This window comes from Argopecten irradians, chromosome 13 (genome assembly GCF_041381155.1).
Source record: "Argopecten irradians isolate NY chromosome 13, Ai_NY, whole genome shotgun sequence".
Classification (NCBI taxonomy): domain Eukaryota; kingdom Metazoa; phylum Mollusca; class Bivalvia; order Pectinida; family Pectinidae; genus Argopecten; species Argopecten irradians.
In genome coordinates, this window is record NC_091146.1 from 20,300,304 (window position 1) to 20,319,203 (window position 18,900).

Sequence of the window (18,900 nt, forward strand, 5' to 3'; positions counted from 1 at the left end):
TAATAAACTGTCAACTGTTAATAAACAAAATTTATGTCACGAAACAATTAGAAGTTCTTCGAAAATTAAAATTAATTCTCTATAGACATACTTTAAACAAAATCCATAAAACTTTCATTCTTCCTATATTGGAATATTGTTGTGAGTTGTGGGACGGTTGTACGGTCGCTGAGGCTGAAAACTTTAAAAAAAATACAACTAGAGGCAGGTCGTATTGTTACGGGTTTACCATCGTTCTCAAGCACAAACTCTATTTATTGTGAAACTGGATGGGAGCCCTTTGTCTAACAGACTGTCTCGCACATAAGAAAACGAATTAATCTTCATGCATACTCAGCTATATATCAAAGATTCTCATAGATTTTAACTTCGCCCTTCTATTATTATCAACTATTTCCCGATCTGTTTTACTTCCAACATCTTTCGGGTTTTGTGTTTACACGTAAATTATGTTTGTAAAATCTTCCGATATTGACGACAAAATATATTTATAATTATATATATTAATTATATTCAAAGGGAGCCTAGAGTGACCAGGAGAAAGCCAAACGAAGGAAAGGGTGATATGAACATTGATAAGTTGAAAGTTATGAAAAGTGGTTTAGAACTTCTGTCGTCCTTATCGGAGGGGTAGATTTTAAAATAGAAGTATATTAGAAGGTGAAAATATCACTCTCTCCTTCTCCCTCCCCCTCTCTTTCTCTCTCTTCCCTCTCTCTCTCCCTCTCTCTGTGTCTCAAATACAACTTTATATATTATGTATTTCTTATATTGTAAATGCCATCTTGTCTATGTAATTTGAAAGTTATATATTTTTGGGAACGGGCTTTATATAAGTTGTACAACTTGTGCCCAATCCCATTGCACATTTGGCAAGTTGGACTGTACAGTAATCATTACAAAAAAAAAACATATGACTTGTATAACACGGTATTTTCATAAAAATCATATTTATAGTTTTTATCTGAGACACAACTTTCATATATGGGTAAAATCTATTCATTATGTTATTCCATTTCCGGTATTATAAAATGGCGTCTATGTGAAAATCGAAATATTGATACAAGAAAACTTTGAAGTATTAATACGTTTACATTATGTGAATTTTTATTCACATTTCAAGTCACAATAGTAAATTTCATATAATTGAGAACAAAGAATAATTCAATAGATAACAGACATCCATTCCCGGTCGCTTCCTAAAAGCGCTTGGTGGTGATATCAAAAGGTCATAGCACATTTAAAATGATACATGATGTATTTCATTGAAGAGGTTGGACAGAACTTTAACAACTTTGAAATGAGTATGATGGTTATTAAGCAAACCTTCATTTTCAACATTCATTTGTACTAATTATCTTACAGGAAACTATTACGTCTTTGCATATTACAGAGCTAGTTCCCTTGCGGGTAGGTATCAATTGTTACGTCATTATTCTGTGAGCGTAGTTCACGTCGTTTTCTCCGAAAAAGTATAACGTAACGCTCGCAAACACTTGACATCGCATTCAATACCTACCCGGAAGGACAGATAATTCTGTAATATGCAAACACATAATACTTACTTAAATCAAACAATGAAAATGACAACATTTAATATAACCGGAAGTGCTTTTAGTAGCTTAATCATTTTTAATAAAGCAATGTGTTTGGTTTATCATTCATATTGCAAAACCGGAAATGCGGTATTGTTTTTGTAAAATTAAAGACAGATTTTTTTCTTGATTTTCTTACTTCTATCAATATCATTTTTTACGTGTAGCTTCGTGACGAATTGCGAATCAAAAGTATTCCAATGTTCTTAATATGACTTTCAAATGATATATGTTAACAATTTAATCGGAAGTACACGCACAACATACTTGCTATATGTTTGTCACATATGTGTACAGTATGCTTCAAGTTCCCATAAATGTATCAATCATCTTTCAAAACAATATCCTCAAAAACAAAATATTTACATCGAACCACGAAAGGCCTTCCTAAATTATCTCACCTGATGATAAAACATTACGGCTACACACCCACCCAACTATATCCCGGTATCAATAATTTGAACCGACAGATAACGTGATGATATCTGACCTGTTATATTATCAGTACAACCCTCAGACATATCATTCCGGCTTCACAGATATGGTGATGAATATGCTCCTATTTTGCATAGCAGTAAGTCTATTGCTGTTATATACAATGTATCAATACATGTATGTAGCAAATGTCTTCCTTTGATGTCAGGGAGATATGTGGTAAATGCATCTTTAGCTTGTTGCTTGTTGTGTCACCAAGATAAATTAAAGTCTCGGCATTAACCTTGAGTTTAATTGATATTTTATTGTCGTTATTTTATGTAAAATGTAGTTAAAATACGACACATATCTAATGGTCGTCGATCTAGTTTTGGCACGTCGGACAGTTGCCATGTAATTATCGTTGGTCAGTGATTTTGTTCTGTGGCCTTCCTACACATCCTTAACCTGGCTGTTTATAAACAGTTTTCACAACAGACCCTAGAATGTTTTTTAATTGCTATACTAGATAGGATGTAGATTGATTCATTACTGACATTCCAGGTCTTCCCGGGATTCGTTACAGCGAATGAGTGGACGACTAAGAGTCAACTAATCACAAATAATGTAACAACAGAGGATACGACCGTCAATGCTACGATAGAAGTTGTGAAGAAAACGGGGTCGGACAAGACAGCTTTCCGCCGTAAATCATCATAATTAATTTACAACCTTTTATCATATACAGCAAACCTTAATTTATATCAATAACTTGTAAATCAAAAGGAACGTTAATTTCATTAAAAAGATAGTGATCGTAAATTTTACGAATACTCTAAAGAGAAAACAACAATGAAACATTTTATCTCTATATTGAATTCAACATTTACAATAAAGTAGAAAATATTACTTTTAGCAGCATTTTGAATTATTCTTATATATGTGTAATTGACTGACCAATGTACAATTTTATTTTTCGCTCCAAGGGGGGGGGGTCTAAATATAGGTCAGTGTATAGTGTTGACGTATGGCATCGTAATAGTTTAACTCGTGATACTCTTTCCAAGAAGATTATGTCGATCAGGCGAGTTAAGGTAGACTTGTTCAGATGATTATTTCAGACATAGTTAGACACATATGTATGAAGAAAATTGACTTTACTGAATAAATACATTTGCTTATATCTGTTTAATCTTCAATTAACCGTTGTCTTTTTAGATTGTGGATATCAGCTGACAGGATCTAGCGGTTCATTTCATACTCCAAACTATCCATATGAATATCCGAACCTCATTGACTGCCGATGGAGTATAATTGTCAATTCGTCAGAACGGATACAGTTGACATTTGATCATTTCAGTACAGCATATTATGATTATGTAATATGGTTTGATGGCAGTACCGACAACGGAACGAGGTAGATATATTAAGTAACTTTAGACTTAATTAAGGATTAACCTCTTACTTTGTTTAGTTTATGAAATGATAAACACAATGGAGCACGTGGTATGCTCCATTGGGTTTATCATTTCATAAACTAAACAAAGTAAGAGGTTAATCCTTATATTTACAATATTTTTTTTAAACAATAAAATCAACCAAAACGTCAAATACAATCGTTTACCGTGTGTTATTCGCCGTCAAAATTATACAGCCATCATGTTTATCCATGTACAACTGACATTCTGACAGCTTAACCCTGCGCTTTTTTTCAATGACGTCACAAAAATAGTTCTCATATTTCAGTTATTTTATTCATGTCAATTATCAATAATACATTAAAAAAATAAACATGTTGTATTGTATGTATCCGAATGTCTCGTAATGTGTTATATAAACATTGACACGTGATTTTGAGGAATGTCAAAGGAAGTCCGCCAAAGTTTACAGGTATTCATACGCACCGAATCGGGTCACGTTCTGCACTCAAGTTATTGGAAAATAAACAGATCTGCCCCAATATAGTTTATCGCTACAGAAACAGTGGCAATTGTAAATACTTAAGGGTAATCAAAGGGTGTATGTTTAACATATAAAACAACGAACGAAGAAATGCCACGAATCATAAATGAAAGAGTAACTAAACGTAATTTAGCATTCAATACTAAAACAATAGTTGGCATAAACATCAACACATCAAAAAAATGTTAAATCGTCAAATGGTATCAATATGTATTGTCAGAACTGAAGGGATCCTTTTGCTAAGCTCAAAGGTGTTTTTTATGAAACACGATATGTCAAACGATGTCTGTTTTATGAGTAAATTGTTGTTAATGATAATATCAAAACCCAGCATAAACAAAGACAGTGGATTCGTTATTACTTGTTCCGAATTTACATATTACAGAGTTATCTGCACTTGCGGGAAGGTACTGATTGTGACGTCATGTGTTTGCGAGCGTAACGTCATACGTTTCGGAGAAAACGACGTGAATTGCGCTCACAAAATAATGACGTAACAATCGATACCTACCCACAAGGGAGCTAACTCTGTAATATGCAAAGACGGAATAGGTATTAGAGATTCAACTTCGTTGCCAGTTCAGCTGTTAATTTTGATAATTACGTATTGGATGGAATACTTCGACTTATTTTGCTATTTTAATGGTATCAAATATAATTGTAAATGTGAAATAATTAACAAGATTAATTCATCTTCTAACAATGGATAGAAGATTGACAAAAAAGTTTGATACACAGCTCAAATGAATTTTCCACCGTCTAAACGTTTTATGCTGTGAGTCTTTTTAGATGTAGTATACAGTCTTTCTGAGAGTGATTCCTATAAAATATGGACATAATTCCATACGTTACACTCATTTCTATTGGATACATTTAAAGTTTGAGGTTATCTTTGCATAGACTGAAAGATTTGTAAATCGAGTATTATGACGTCATTCAGTGGCAAAACATGTGAATGTGTAAAGACATCAATTTTCAAATCTGATGTCCAGTACAAAATTAATTATTTAAGGTATAGGTGCCATAATTGCGCTAAATAGTTTACCTGTTTTTTGGTTTAGTAGTCTATTGGAACCCACAAGTTTTGATGAATTAAGCTGTGTAAAATAAGTCGTCAAACTTATATGACATAGTAAATGCATTATTGTTTTACTTATCACAATGTAGCAACGTGAAATGAGGTTATAAACCACTGTTTTTTTATTATTTTGGTTAAACCGTCTTTAAAAATTAAAAAACTGTACAACACTATACACTTTTTTATTCTGCCAATGCAGCAACTTTGCTTCTGACAGTGCTGGACATGCCTATATGACACAAAAAGGTATGAAAGAAATACATACATATATAAATGCTGTGGTCTCTTTCAGAATAGATGGACTACCAAATGTTCCATTTAGTATCAATTCAACGATGAATTGGATGACCATCGATTTCCATACTGATAGAGAATCTCAGAATATTGGATTTGATGCTAGTTACCTGACATACGACGCTTCGAATGGTAATTATAGTTTCACATAGATGTAGAATTTATTTCGATTTTTTTGTTTTAGTTTTTTATGTAAGACAGCAGCATGATTATAACACATAACTTGTCATTTACTGGGCAGTTTGTCTGGGTCTTATGAACAGATGTTGCTTCATGAAAACAATCTTACAACCAAATAATGGACGGTTACAAAATAAATGACGAAAACACCAATCTTTATTTTTAACTGACAGCTCTGGTGTGATATGATCTTGACAAAGTGTTGTTACATCTCTGGTTGATCCGAAATCATAGATGACTACCATGACACCATATATAATTAATTTCCTATACGCCTATTGCCAAGGTAGTCAGATAATCGTTAAGGCCCTTAGGCCTCTTGCTTTTTTATAGATACATAGGAGTTAAGTGGTCACGATATGATATTAAATTAAAGTCAGGTCGGAGTCTCTTTAAAGTTATGAGGTTTAAAACAGAGAGGTAATTTTCTGTATGGTCCAATTTTGACGGAACCAAATTTTATATCTTTATTCTTAATTATTATGCAATAATGTGTAGAAATAAAACATATTGAAAAGCATGACTTAATTTCGAAAAAGGTATTTGTAAACAAAAACTAATACTTATCGGTTATGACAATCAGAGGACCCAAATTGACAATAAAAATGAAATATTTGTTGTGTTCAGTATACGTCAAAGTTGAATATTTTTATTAAATTTATTTTCGGATTTGGATGTTTAATAACAATGAGTTATTCTGATAATTCGTTCACTTGTCATCGGTGTGAAGATGATCAAAGGAGTCGATTTAGATCGCCCCTTACCGCCATACTTAAGTGTTTCTAATTTATGATCACATTGACGTATTCCTGTAGGGTTTAAGCTGTAATTAAGTAGTAGTGAGGAATGCATTTCGATAATAAGATGCAATAATAATGGCTTATAACATAGAAGAAATGTATCATTTTTTTCAGAAATCACTTCCCTTGATTCAAGAGAAACACGGATCGAACTAGGTAAGACAGGTGATCCAATGTTAGATAAAATAAGCCACGGGGCAATTGATAAAATTGTTTGTTTTGTCAGTGACCTTAATTTAGGGGATATACCTTAATGCAATACGTGTGAATTGATTTAATTTACTTACTTATTTCATTTCTTCACTATTTCACTCTTTTTTATGAAACAATGAAATAGCCATGACGTCAGTAATTAAAGATCACGAAGGACAGTGTTTTGTAATGCAGCAATGTAATCATTTTGGAGCACTCAGTTAACAATGAATCTCTTCTGTTTTCCTTGCTAAGATATCAAAAACGTTTCATCAATATCCATTACGGTTAATTATTGGTATATTCATTTCATTATTTGACTTGTGCATTTGATACATTTAAGATTTGTTTTATGATATTCCATAACGTGGCAAAGTTGGAGAATAATCCGATAACTGCTAATGTTTATAATAATAGAGATATCACGAGTGTGGGTGTAAAATTCAAGTATTTTTTTGTTACTAAATATTCATCGAAATACTGGGAATAGTATTGCACCATGAACTAATTTATTAAGATAACCAATATACAATCATATTGGTGAAAATTGGTTTGACTTTGTTCCGTCTCAATGAAAATAATAAATTCCCTTCATTTCTCAATGAAGGTGATTGGTCACGTACTGACCTCTGTCCGATATGACATTGTTGACCCCGTTTTACGCCGCTTCAATTTTAAATGGATTGTTTTCGATATGGCCTACAATTTTACCAAGAGCCGTTTCCGGTCTTATATGTGTCTAAAGAATAATCCTTATGCTGCATAGACAATAGTATGCTTGTCAGTATAGAATGAAAGGATAAGGAATATTTTCGATGAAATGTAAGCAAAGTTCCCTCAAAAAATCATAAGGTTTGTTTGAAACAATTATCTTTACAAATTAATAATTACACTTATTGGAAAAAAGGAAAATAAGATATTGCTCTTTGTCGTCTCATTTCACCCTGTTAAAGGTTGTGTCCACAATTGTACCCTACATTAAAATACTCTCTGTCTATGTGTAAATTAGTTTCAAAATTAAAATCTGGGAAAACATTTTTTGGCATACTTAACTATAGCGAGTACATTGAACAACAGAACACCTTTTGCTAATATAAATAGCTATATAAAATTCTAGTTTAAGTTTCCATTGTCCGATTTAAGTGAAAGTTAGTGCATAGAAAAACAAAATTGGATGCTTAATATAATAGTAACTCTTTGAAAATATTGGTTGTCACGGTAACAAAATAGAGGCATCTGATTGGCTGATTGAAATGAAAATTGGTATAAAGTGGTTATGAGGTATGCTGAATATCATGGTATCATTATCAAAAGGATTAGTTCTCAAAATGGTGACCCCTGATTGGTTGAAATTAAGATATTGTCAGATTTAAGTGAAAATGGGAATATTGGGGTTATGAAGTATGGTGATTAACATAGAAACACTTCCGAAATGGGAGACTCTGATTGATATTTTAGATATGACTGAAATTTGGTACATATAGGTTATGATATATGCCGAATAAGATACTAGATAGACACAGTTTGAAATACTTCTTTGCCATGGTATAGAAAGAATTGTCCCCTGATTGGTTAAAAATAAGATTGTTGCCTTTGTGCTGTTGGTATTCTTTTTACTTTAAACATATTTCATTTGCAAATTAAATGTAATTCTGTATCGCTCTGTAATCATTTTTAATTCAATTTCAAATAGTTTAAATCACATTAGAGTGAAGGCTAATCTTAATTTGTATCTTTTGAGTTTGAGTTGATGACAAAAATACATTTCTTTCCAATAATTATCTAACAATTATTTGATTTCTGAAATAAAAACCATTTGTTTCACGCTAGAGCATATGTGTTATGGTTTTTGTACTGTTAGGGAAAATGATATATAATATATAGTTATTCTATCACAAATTGTTGTTTTAGTATAGAATCTATATAATATAGTCCTTATTTAATTTACAGTCACCTAGGACAAATGTTGATTTTTCTCTCTGGCTACATTTCAGCCTTTTAAATGCTATTTTCCCGGATTTCTTTTTTTTGTGAAAAAGTATCTGTTATAAATATAAACCTATAGCATGCTTTTAAAATGGTTTAAAAGTGTTGACAAAATCGATAACATGCCAAATATTTGGAGCAAACTCAATACCCTACTTTTTTATCCTGCCAAAAATATTTTTTGCTTGAAAAATTAATTTGTAGTCTAAATAATTGGTTAATATCATAATAAATGGTTATAAAATAAAGAATGAAGTATCGTTCATTAACAAAAATAATAAGAAAATAAAACAATGTTTAAAAGGTGAAAAAAGAGGTCCCCTTGCCCCATACCCAAAGTATTGTTTGAAATCCTCATTTTAGGCACTTTTTGCAACAACAAATAATTTATTCACCGTAATAGTTCTTGTTTCTATTGTTTTATATGCTCGTTTCTAACTTTGTAAAAGTAAAAGATATGCATTGTAAATACATGTATTTTTCAATGGATTTATTCTTTTATTGTTATAATAAAAAACTTATGAATTCAAAAACTATTGAATTACTTGAACCATCTCAGATTATTTCACATGGAAGCACTAGAGTAGTACTGGTGATGATGCTCCAAAATCAGAAGAACGAAAAAGGTAATTGTAATTTGTATTGAAAGGAACATGTTCAAGATAATAAATGTTTTTCGTACACTGTGTCTGCTGCATAGAGTATCCCTTTACGCCAAGTCCATATTCAAACTATATCCATTAAACCAATAAAATATTTAGCTTTAATGACTTAATGACTGTAAATGTGCTGACGTGTTGTCCTTTACAACCACAGGGACTTTAAATGGAAACCCTTACTATATAGTGAAAAATATAACATCTCCAAAGATATGTTCTGTAACAATTTTTTTAAAGCCAAAAAAAATATTTCTTTTATTCCCGAGACATGATAAGCATAGGTGACTGCCAGGGTTGGGACCCTGGATTCAGCATCCGTACATAATTGTCCTCTTGCAAGAGGGCTCTCATTCAACATTAGTTTCCCTATATTCTCTCTAACCTTCCAAGCATTCACTTATTCGTTCTCATTCTTGATATAATTCATTGGTACATTTATTCTGTGAATCATTCATACTGTACTCATTTATTACATTTCTTTCATTCTGAATTCATCCTCGCATTCTGCAGCTCATTCCTTAATTCCTAAATTTATCTAAAATATTCTGAACATAATTTATCGATACAATTTTCTTTTTATTTTTTTATAAACATTGCTACACTACTATGAAATAGGTATTTTCCTATACATATGATCAATAGCAATTTCTATTTTGTTATACATTATATCATTTCTCCATTTCCAAATGGACCATTTGAAGGACAATAATGTTGTATTGAGAAGAACTGACAGATCACTTATTTTGTGTTCTATATATAATTTTGTGTATACTCTTCCAGTGAAATTGTTTTACTTGATTTGTTGTAACGGTATTTTGTATATTTTAATTTACAGATGGGATCTGCATCAGGATTTCTTTTACTCGTTATCATTTTTTGTTTCAGACTTTTGTATCCAATCGGTTTATCTTTCCCTATAATATCAAGATTGACGTTTATACTAGGGTAAACAAAATGTATTGCCCCCGCATCCATTCCTTATAAAATATTCAACCATTGTATCGGAAATGCGATCTTAAACTTTGCTAGTTCAGTGATACAATTTCTTTTGTCAGTTAACATGTTATATATTTCGTAATCCTCTTTAAAATTATTTCTGCGTTCAACCCATAAATATTGTATTGTACAAATATTGCTTTTGAGAAAAGAAGGAGAATATATGGCTGTTATAGTATATTGGATGAAATAATTTCGAAAAAATTAGCTGTTCTAGTGTTTGGTTTTGTTGAGAGTTGAGTGGCTAGTTTTTTTTTTGGAAATTTGCCCATGCTTCAATACGATTTCTGTAGAAAAATGGAATTTTTGATATGTCAATAGGGCGTATGTCTGATAATTTACATAGAAAATAATTAACTCTTAATTCAAATTCCATGTGTCAATATCACTTTGCATAATTCTATACAGTGTTTTTATATGCAGTTCCTTTTTATTCGGAAGTTTATGCCTTCAATATTTTCGTTTCGTCTTATAGAGCAAGCTAACGGCTCAGCTTGTAGGATGTATAAAATCGGAGCGATTGGCCAACTCTGCCTTGCTGATCTCGGTATCAGGAAATATTCACGTACATACCCATAAAATTAAAGTGTTCTAGGCATTTGTTAACTATGACCATTCTACTTTATCGAAAGCTTTAGATTGATCTAGAAAAATTATTGATTGTTCTAAATCCGTATATTCAAAAACATCTTGGATACGTCTATTAGCATCTGAAATATGTCGACCAGGAACGAAAACTTTTTGATCCGAATGAATAATATTTTTAGATAAGATTTTATTCTATTAGCCAGAACCTTTGCAATAATTTTATAATCGACGTTAAGTAAAGTTAGCGGTCTCCAGTTTTGAATAAGTTCTCGTTCTCCATTTAATATAATAAAGTAAGCATACCTTTAGACTGAGATTCAGATAATGTATTTGAAGCAAATATTTCTGTTAAAACTTCGAAGAATTCTCCTTTTATTAGGTACCATTATTGTTGATAAATTTCGGATATAATACCATCTTTGCCTGGAGATTTTTTTCTTTTTCAATTTCAATTTCCAAATATTTTATTGGCAAAAGATGTTATGTGTCAATAGGATTAGATATCAGGTATAGTCTATCTTAGTCTTATCCTGATAATGGTGGTACAAATAAACAATTATATAAAAAACACATATACATGGTGAGGTTTATGAAAATAAGGGGAGGTAACTCCTTGATGAGGATCGATATAATTTTTGATCATATTCATGGTACATTGTAACTCTATAAATTAATAGTTGATTTTCACTTCTAATATAATAACCGAAAATTATGACATGATTCTAAATATACTTGATAGTATGTATATTTTGTGATATTGGTCCTATTCGCCACAACAGAATCAAGAACCAATCTCACAAGATATACATATATTTGATTTCTGGAGTTACAACTATTTTTTGTTATTACAAGTGTTTATCCACAATTAGTTGCTTAGGTGTGACCTCACTTAGATATTTAATGATTTTAAAACAACAAAAGAGAAAACAAATGATTATCAAATAAACAGAGAGACGATTAAAACATTAAGTTACTATGATCTACATGTACAAGTCTACATATACCGGAATAATAAATGTTTTATGTACACAAATGAATTCAAAACTGGACCCCAACTAAATCGAGCAACCAGATTACAAATTGACTGCACTGCTAGTACTGCGCAGCAATTTTCGTATTTGAAGCTACATAATAATGTTTTTATGATAAAAATTTAAGCCATTCATTCTTGTACATAAAAAACAATATTTCAAAATCGCCGTTTTAAATCGTAACAATGTACTTATTTTCGGAATAAAATTTTATGTTGCCTTATTGACGAGAAGAACAGTTGTACATACATGTACGATAACTGGTACAATGTTGCAAATTTGTATAATAATCTTATACCGAATACATAGAATGTGTTTTTTTCAACAGCGGGATTTTAAATTGGTTCATGTAAATATCAGAATTAATTGTCAATTTTGTTGCTTGCATTGACTGATGAAGAAAGTTAATCTCGTGCAAATGATAGCAGTTCATGTAACATTTACACGGGAGTCAATCCTTAAATGTTTCCCATCCTAATTCTTTGTATAATTTATTATGAGATGTGTCTTTACGTAGGCCTGCTATCTATCTTGCAGCCTCCAGTTGTATTGATTCTAATAGATGTTTTTGAACTTGTGTACAATTATCCCAAACAATATCTGCATATTCAATTACTGGTCTAATGTAGGATATATATATGGTATTTAGTGATTCCCTATCAATTTTGTTTTTAAGCAATATTAATATATTTAGTCTTTTAAAAGCTTTCTCATATACGTTTGAAATATGTAGATTCCATTTAGCATCATCACTAAGAGAACAATCAAGGTGTGTATGTGTTTTGTTTTCAGTAATTGGATTATTATAAAAATATATAACAGGATGATTTTTAACAGTTTTCCTGGAAAATATTACAGACTCTTTTTTAGCAAAGTTAAATTTGATGTCCAATTTTGTGGTCCATGTTTTGATATTATTGAGATTATATGACAGATTCTCGGCTAATTCTTTGGGATTGTTATCACATATACCATATAAGGAAGTATCATCTGCAAATAGCTTTATTTTGTTTGAGACTCAATCGACAATATCATTAAATGAAGAACAGTAGCGGTTCGAGGACTAAGCTTTGAGGAACTCCTGCTTGGACCGGATTAAAGGTTGAGAAGTACCCTTCAGTAGTAACTCTTTGCTTTCTTGATGATAAAAAAATGAACCAAATTAAACGATTACCTATAACTACATATGAGTGCAACTTGTAAAGCACACCATCATGCCAAACTCTGTCAAATGCCCTACTGATGTCATAAAATATGTATCTTATTTCCTTATGCTGATCTAGGCAATTAACTATAGTATGGTAATTGGACAATACTTGATTTACAGTTGAGTCTTAAGGACTAAAACCTGATTGGTGTTTGGTAATAATTTGATATGTTTAAAGGTAATTATATAGGTATTTAAAAATAATCTTTTCAAAGATTTTACTTAAGCATGAAGTGACAGATATAGGCCTAGAGTTAGAAACATCAATAATTTGCCCTTTACTTTTGTAAATTGCATTAATATCTGCCATCTTCCAAATAGAAGGAATTGTACCTGTTTCAATTGTCTTCTTATAAAGGAGAGTAAGAGGGAAAAATAAAGATAATTGTAGTTGTTTTATTTTTTTTAAGAATTATGTCATTAGGTCCTGCAGGTTTATTACCATTCAGTAAACATAACTGATCTTTGACATCCTGCTGAGTTATAGTAATACTAGAAATGGAGTGGGGAAGTTGGTCGATAACTTCAGGTAGTGGTTCCACACCTTCAGAGGTAGAGGATATGGATAAAACATACTTATTTAAACACTCAGCTTTATCAAATGGCTGTTGAATGAAGGAGTTATTATTTATAAGAGGGGGTATAGAGGTGGATTTCGTATTGATATTTAAGATATTACGTGCAATTTTCCACCATTTATTAGGTGGAATAGATTTATCAATTAGGGATTTTTGTAGATTTTCAATGCTTCCATATCTTACTTAACATATTTACTAGGGATACATTCAGTTATTAGGCTTTTTATTGTATCACATTACAGTACTTAATGCGTCTAACATTCCCTCGAAACGAGGGCGAAACGCAAAACGCAAACGAAATGTTAAACGAAAACGAACGAAAACGCAAACGAAAAACGAATAGTGTAAAACGAAAAACGCGTTTCGTCAAGCGCTAAACGCAAAACGAAAAACGCAAACGAAAAACGAAAAACGTAAACGAAGTGAAAGCGTGACCGGAAGACCAGAATGCAATCATAAATGTCGATCGGGACTACGGTAGCTTAGTGATCCGGATTCTGAAAGCGATGTCTATTTTACGTTCGCAATTTTGATTTAGTACGATTTATCATTATGAAAAATATATCGTGTCTTAGAAAATATGCAATTGTTATAAATATATTACCAATAAGTATGTGATTACGCATATATATCCAAGCATCAATACATTTTTTAACTTATAAAGCGAGATTTTAAAAATAATTATAAAACATGCATGTGTACAAATAGTCTTCAATCAATGCTAGTATCTATAAGTCTGCTCTGAATTCGTCACACATTGTTTTATGGAAATTATCAGTTTCAGAAAAGAAAACACTGCAGAAGAATTTCTTATTTTAGTGTACATGTAGGTATTGTGTACATGAACGTTTGGCTACTGCAAGTATAAACACTAGGTCTAGCGGTTAGGTAGTTATGTATTACATGTATACATATGACTCCAGAGGAGGTCCCCGGACCTGTTATATAGATATCAATGTGGACACTCACCTGTAGCATTTACCCGACCCATTGGGAGGTCTTATATATATTTGCTTTATAATTCACGGACAACACAACACCCTACCCCTCCCCATCCCCACTCCCCCTCTCGATTTACCTGCTGTCATTTATACCATTTGTTATTTGACAGCGGCATATTTTGATTTTGTGTCAACTTGTATCACACCTGGTCAAGTGCAGTCACCCATGAACAATGGCTCACTGATAACCTCAGACGCGCACGGCCCCTCACATGTTTGTGTAGGCTACGATATATAATACGTGACCCTGTACATGTACCAAAGCATACAACGAAAACAACAATGTTGTGTTATTCTAGTCATTACAGAAAATCAGGTCTATGGTGATTTTAATTTAGTCCTCATGTGTTTTGTTACATCAGCATATCAATAAAATACATGATCAATTAGACGAATACGTGTAAATACAGAGATGCAGTTGAATGTATCAACTGTCAGTTCGTGTTGGACGATTATGTATATATATATATACATTGTATGTCAATTATGATTTGATATCTATTGACTTCGGTACGTTTGATTTTATATAAAATATGTAAAAAAAATGTATTCGTTTTAAATACTGTATTAAGCGATGGTTGAGATATTATTAATTGTGTTATTTTATTATTAGAATAGTGTGTATCACTAGAAAATAACGTGATTCAATGCTAACAGTGATGAGTCGGATATATTTTTTTTATAATGCATGCACCAGTGATGACATGAGTTATGACCAGCAGTACGGCGTCCTGTGGTGTGAGTTCACACCTGTCTGTAATCCTTCAGTCCACTTTATCGAGCCCCGCGGGTGTTACAAGTGTACATTGTACCTGTCCCCCTGTAGCACATACACGTGTATAGCTAGTGCTATACAAGTCCTTGCAGAAAGGTATACAAATGATCCTTACTATCAAACAATGTGTGTACGTTACACGTACTAAATGTAATTAATGTCTAGATACAAAAGGATTTAAAAAAAATATTTGTGTATGTTTGCTACATTGTTTTGAACACGTAAATTTATCGGCCTACACCGTCATTTGACTCCACTTTTAGTTTAGCCAACACATGCGCAGTCAACCATTCTTAATCAAATATCAATGAATAACATCCGGTAAACGAATTGGAACGCAAACGCACGCAAACGAAAACGAACGAAAGCCAAAACGAATCAAAACGCAAACGAACGCAAACGAAATCGAATCAAAACGCAAACGAACGAAAACGCGAAACGCAAACGAAAAACGCTCGACGAAACAAAACGCAAACGAAACTAAACGAAAGAAACGCAAACGAATCTAAAACGCGTTTGAGGGAATGTTAGACGCATTAAGTACTGTCATGTATATGTTATTAAACTCATTCGTATCATCTCTTTTTATAAGGATTTCCCAATCTTTTCCCATGATTGTTCTGTTCATTTTATCAAAATCAGCATCTGGATAATTAAGAATTTTTACGATATTAGTGTTTTCTAAAAACTGTGTAAGAGATATTGAAATTAATCAATGAATGATCACTACATATATGAGGAAGTACACATGCATTGTTTATAATGTTTTTGTTATTGGTAAAAACAAAATCAATCGAAGTTGCTGATGTTTGAGTGATACGAGTATGTTCACTATTTTTTTTATTTGGCAAATACTATTATGTATTTCATCTTTCTAATTCGCCCCTCTGATCAGTAATTTTAGCATTGTCGTTTTCTAAAAGAGGGTTTGCTGTATCTCTACCTCAGAAGAAAATAACTTTTTTATAAAATTTTGTTTGCTCATTTATAAAAATTCTATAACTGTAGCATTCATTTTCCATACGACAGGACCAATTTTTTGCCTTGTCTAGTTTCAATTCTGCAGTCACCATATTGTGATCACTATATATAGACGGACTTATATTGCATTAACCTTATCATTAAAGGGACAATTCAGTCTAAGAGAACATTAAAATTTGTACAAATATCGGAAAACCCCCTGTTCTAATGGAAATTAGACCAGTCGGTTTTACTGTGATATGCCAGAAAAGCCCATGGTGGTGAAATGTTCAAACTCGCTCGCTATCCGCCATTACACATTGTGGTCGAACATCTTGTATGCCGAACCCTTTCCCTTGCTCGTAGAGTAATGCAACTTTTGTCTAGAACTGCTCAAATCGCTCTGACAGTAGTGTGTTTACCTTATTAGGTAAATTATCTTGCCTCAAAATCATCTTAACAATTCATTGCCTACGCCATTAATAAATCTTTCAGATCATATTTTTCAATAAACTCCCTAAATTGTTGCGTGGTTGGATCATTAGTGTTTGTTGTTGGTATCCTATCATATGTATTATTTAACGTACAATTGAAGTCACCCATAATTACACATTTCATTCTATTTCTGTTTTCGTCAATGCTGTTCAGAAATAGTTTCCTCTCTGCACATGTGTTTGGTGCGTATATATTTATAACGCTCTTTAACACTAAAAACCTACCATCTCTGTTTTGATTCAGTGATAGAAATATTGATCGTTGATTTGGTCAATATTGCTACCCCTCTTGACGCAGAAGTACCATTATTCCATATAGATCCATCCCCACTCAAACTCTTCCATTCTTTACTCCATATACATCCATCTGCTTTCGTACAGTGAGTTTCCTGTAAAGCTATTACATTGAACTTCTTTTTTGATAACCATAAGAAAAAAACTTGCCGTTTTGCTTTATTTCGTAAGCCATTGATATTAATAGAGACAATACATAGATACATTAATATATGAATAAATATTTCAGGTATTTTGAGATACTTTTATAGTGTTAGTTTCCCTATGAATTATCAGTTTTGCTTATCTTGTTGGCTTGGCGTTCTGCAGACTGTGGTCGCTGATCTGTCGCTGACCGTTCTTTTTTGCCCGTCCGCAGGTGTACCAGGATCCTCTCCAAATGGAGCCGTTCACTAGATTTTGGCATTGTCGATGTACTTTCGCATCACAGACAATAATTGTGCAGCGCCCGATTCACTGACATGAACTCGCCGAATCATTTGAAACGAACATTTCTTTTACCACATGCCCTTGACGTTGAAATACAATCGGAGTACCGCTCGCACATCATTTTTCGCGAATTTGTTAACACTGTTCGTTGTCTCGTTGGTCTCTCTTATTTTTTTTTATTTTTTTTGCCTTTATAATTCCACAAATTCATCAAATCATTCCTCACCCACACAATGACGTACCACATGTGTCCACGTACACCCAACACACACACGTGATTGACACATACGTATACCGTCTTCACTTGATGTTTTGTCTACCAAATGCAAAGCAATTTTATTAAACGTCTTTTGCATATACAGAGGCGGGGATAACCTTTAGGCTTAGTGGACAACAGCTACAGGTTTACCACGACGGGATATGGGGTACTGTTTGTGATCATGGCTTTAATACCGAGACGACTCGATCGATTTGTAACCTGATATACGGAACATGGCCGACGTAAGTTATGTATCAATTTTCGCTAGTTACGGACATTTTATGTTGTGATTATATTTCAAAACATTTTTGATATACAGCAAACATGCCTACGATGACAGATGGTAGTTCCATAATGGAATAATAGATACATGTTTATTTTAGAATTGATATGAAACTTTTATTTCACTATTTGTTTTCACTGTATTCGGACAGACAGCGTCAACCCTACAAACGACTATTAATTCATTTACGTTTTGAGATGATTTGTGAGATAAGCAATTACAAATGTGTTTAGATTACATGATGAATTTAACTGTAAAATTATACACGGCATAGGAAATGTTTTCGAATCTTGCAAAAAAATCTAAAGATTACGATTATATCATTTTTCAAAATGTTCATTGTAACCATTACGTTGTGATATCAGTCAATTAATTTGAAGCGACATGAACACTGACGACGGAATTCTGTTTAATAATGTATCACTTAATCTTAATTTTGATATAGGTGTGTCAGGTTTTTCAATAACGGATATGGGCCCATTCTACCGGACCAAATATGGCTGGATCAACTCCAGTGCACTCATTCGTCTTATTTCTCCACCACTAATTGTTACTCTTACCGATGGGGTGTGCATGATTGCTCGCACTCCGAGGACATATATTTGGATTGCAATTGTGAAAATACTTATGGTTAGCGTTTTCCATATACTCTCAAGAAAACGTACGGCAATTTCCGCAGTTACTTATTGTGATCAGTATATCTCAAAGATAACAATTGATGTAATTGAGATGCCATGAAATAATCTTAGAATTCGTTTACACATATTCAGTTTGAGGTTTAATGGAAAAATTCAAGCCACATCGATCCTTCTTGAATACTTATATATTCCGTAAATTAATATATG

The 18,900-nt window shown here is 32.4% G+C and overlaps 1 long non-coding RNA gene across 1 annotated transcript; it reads left to right on the forward strand.

The window, feature by feature from the left end:
• Positions 1–5,357: 5,357 nt before the first annotated feature.
• LOC138306046 (uncharacterized) lies at positions 5,358–18,055 on the forward strand. The gene is made up of 3 exons (XR_011205765.1): positions 5,358–5,475; positions 6,438–6,479; positions 17,876–18,055. It is a non-coding gene; the product is annotated as an uncharacterized lncRNA (long non-coding RNA).
• Positions 18,056–18,900: the final 845 nt, after the last annotated feature.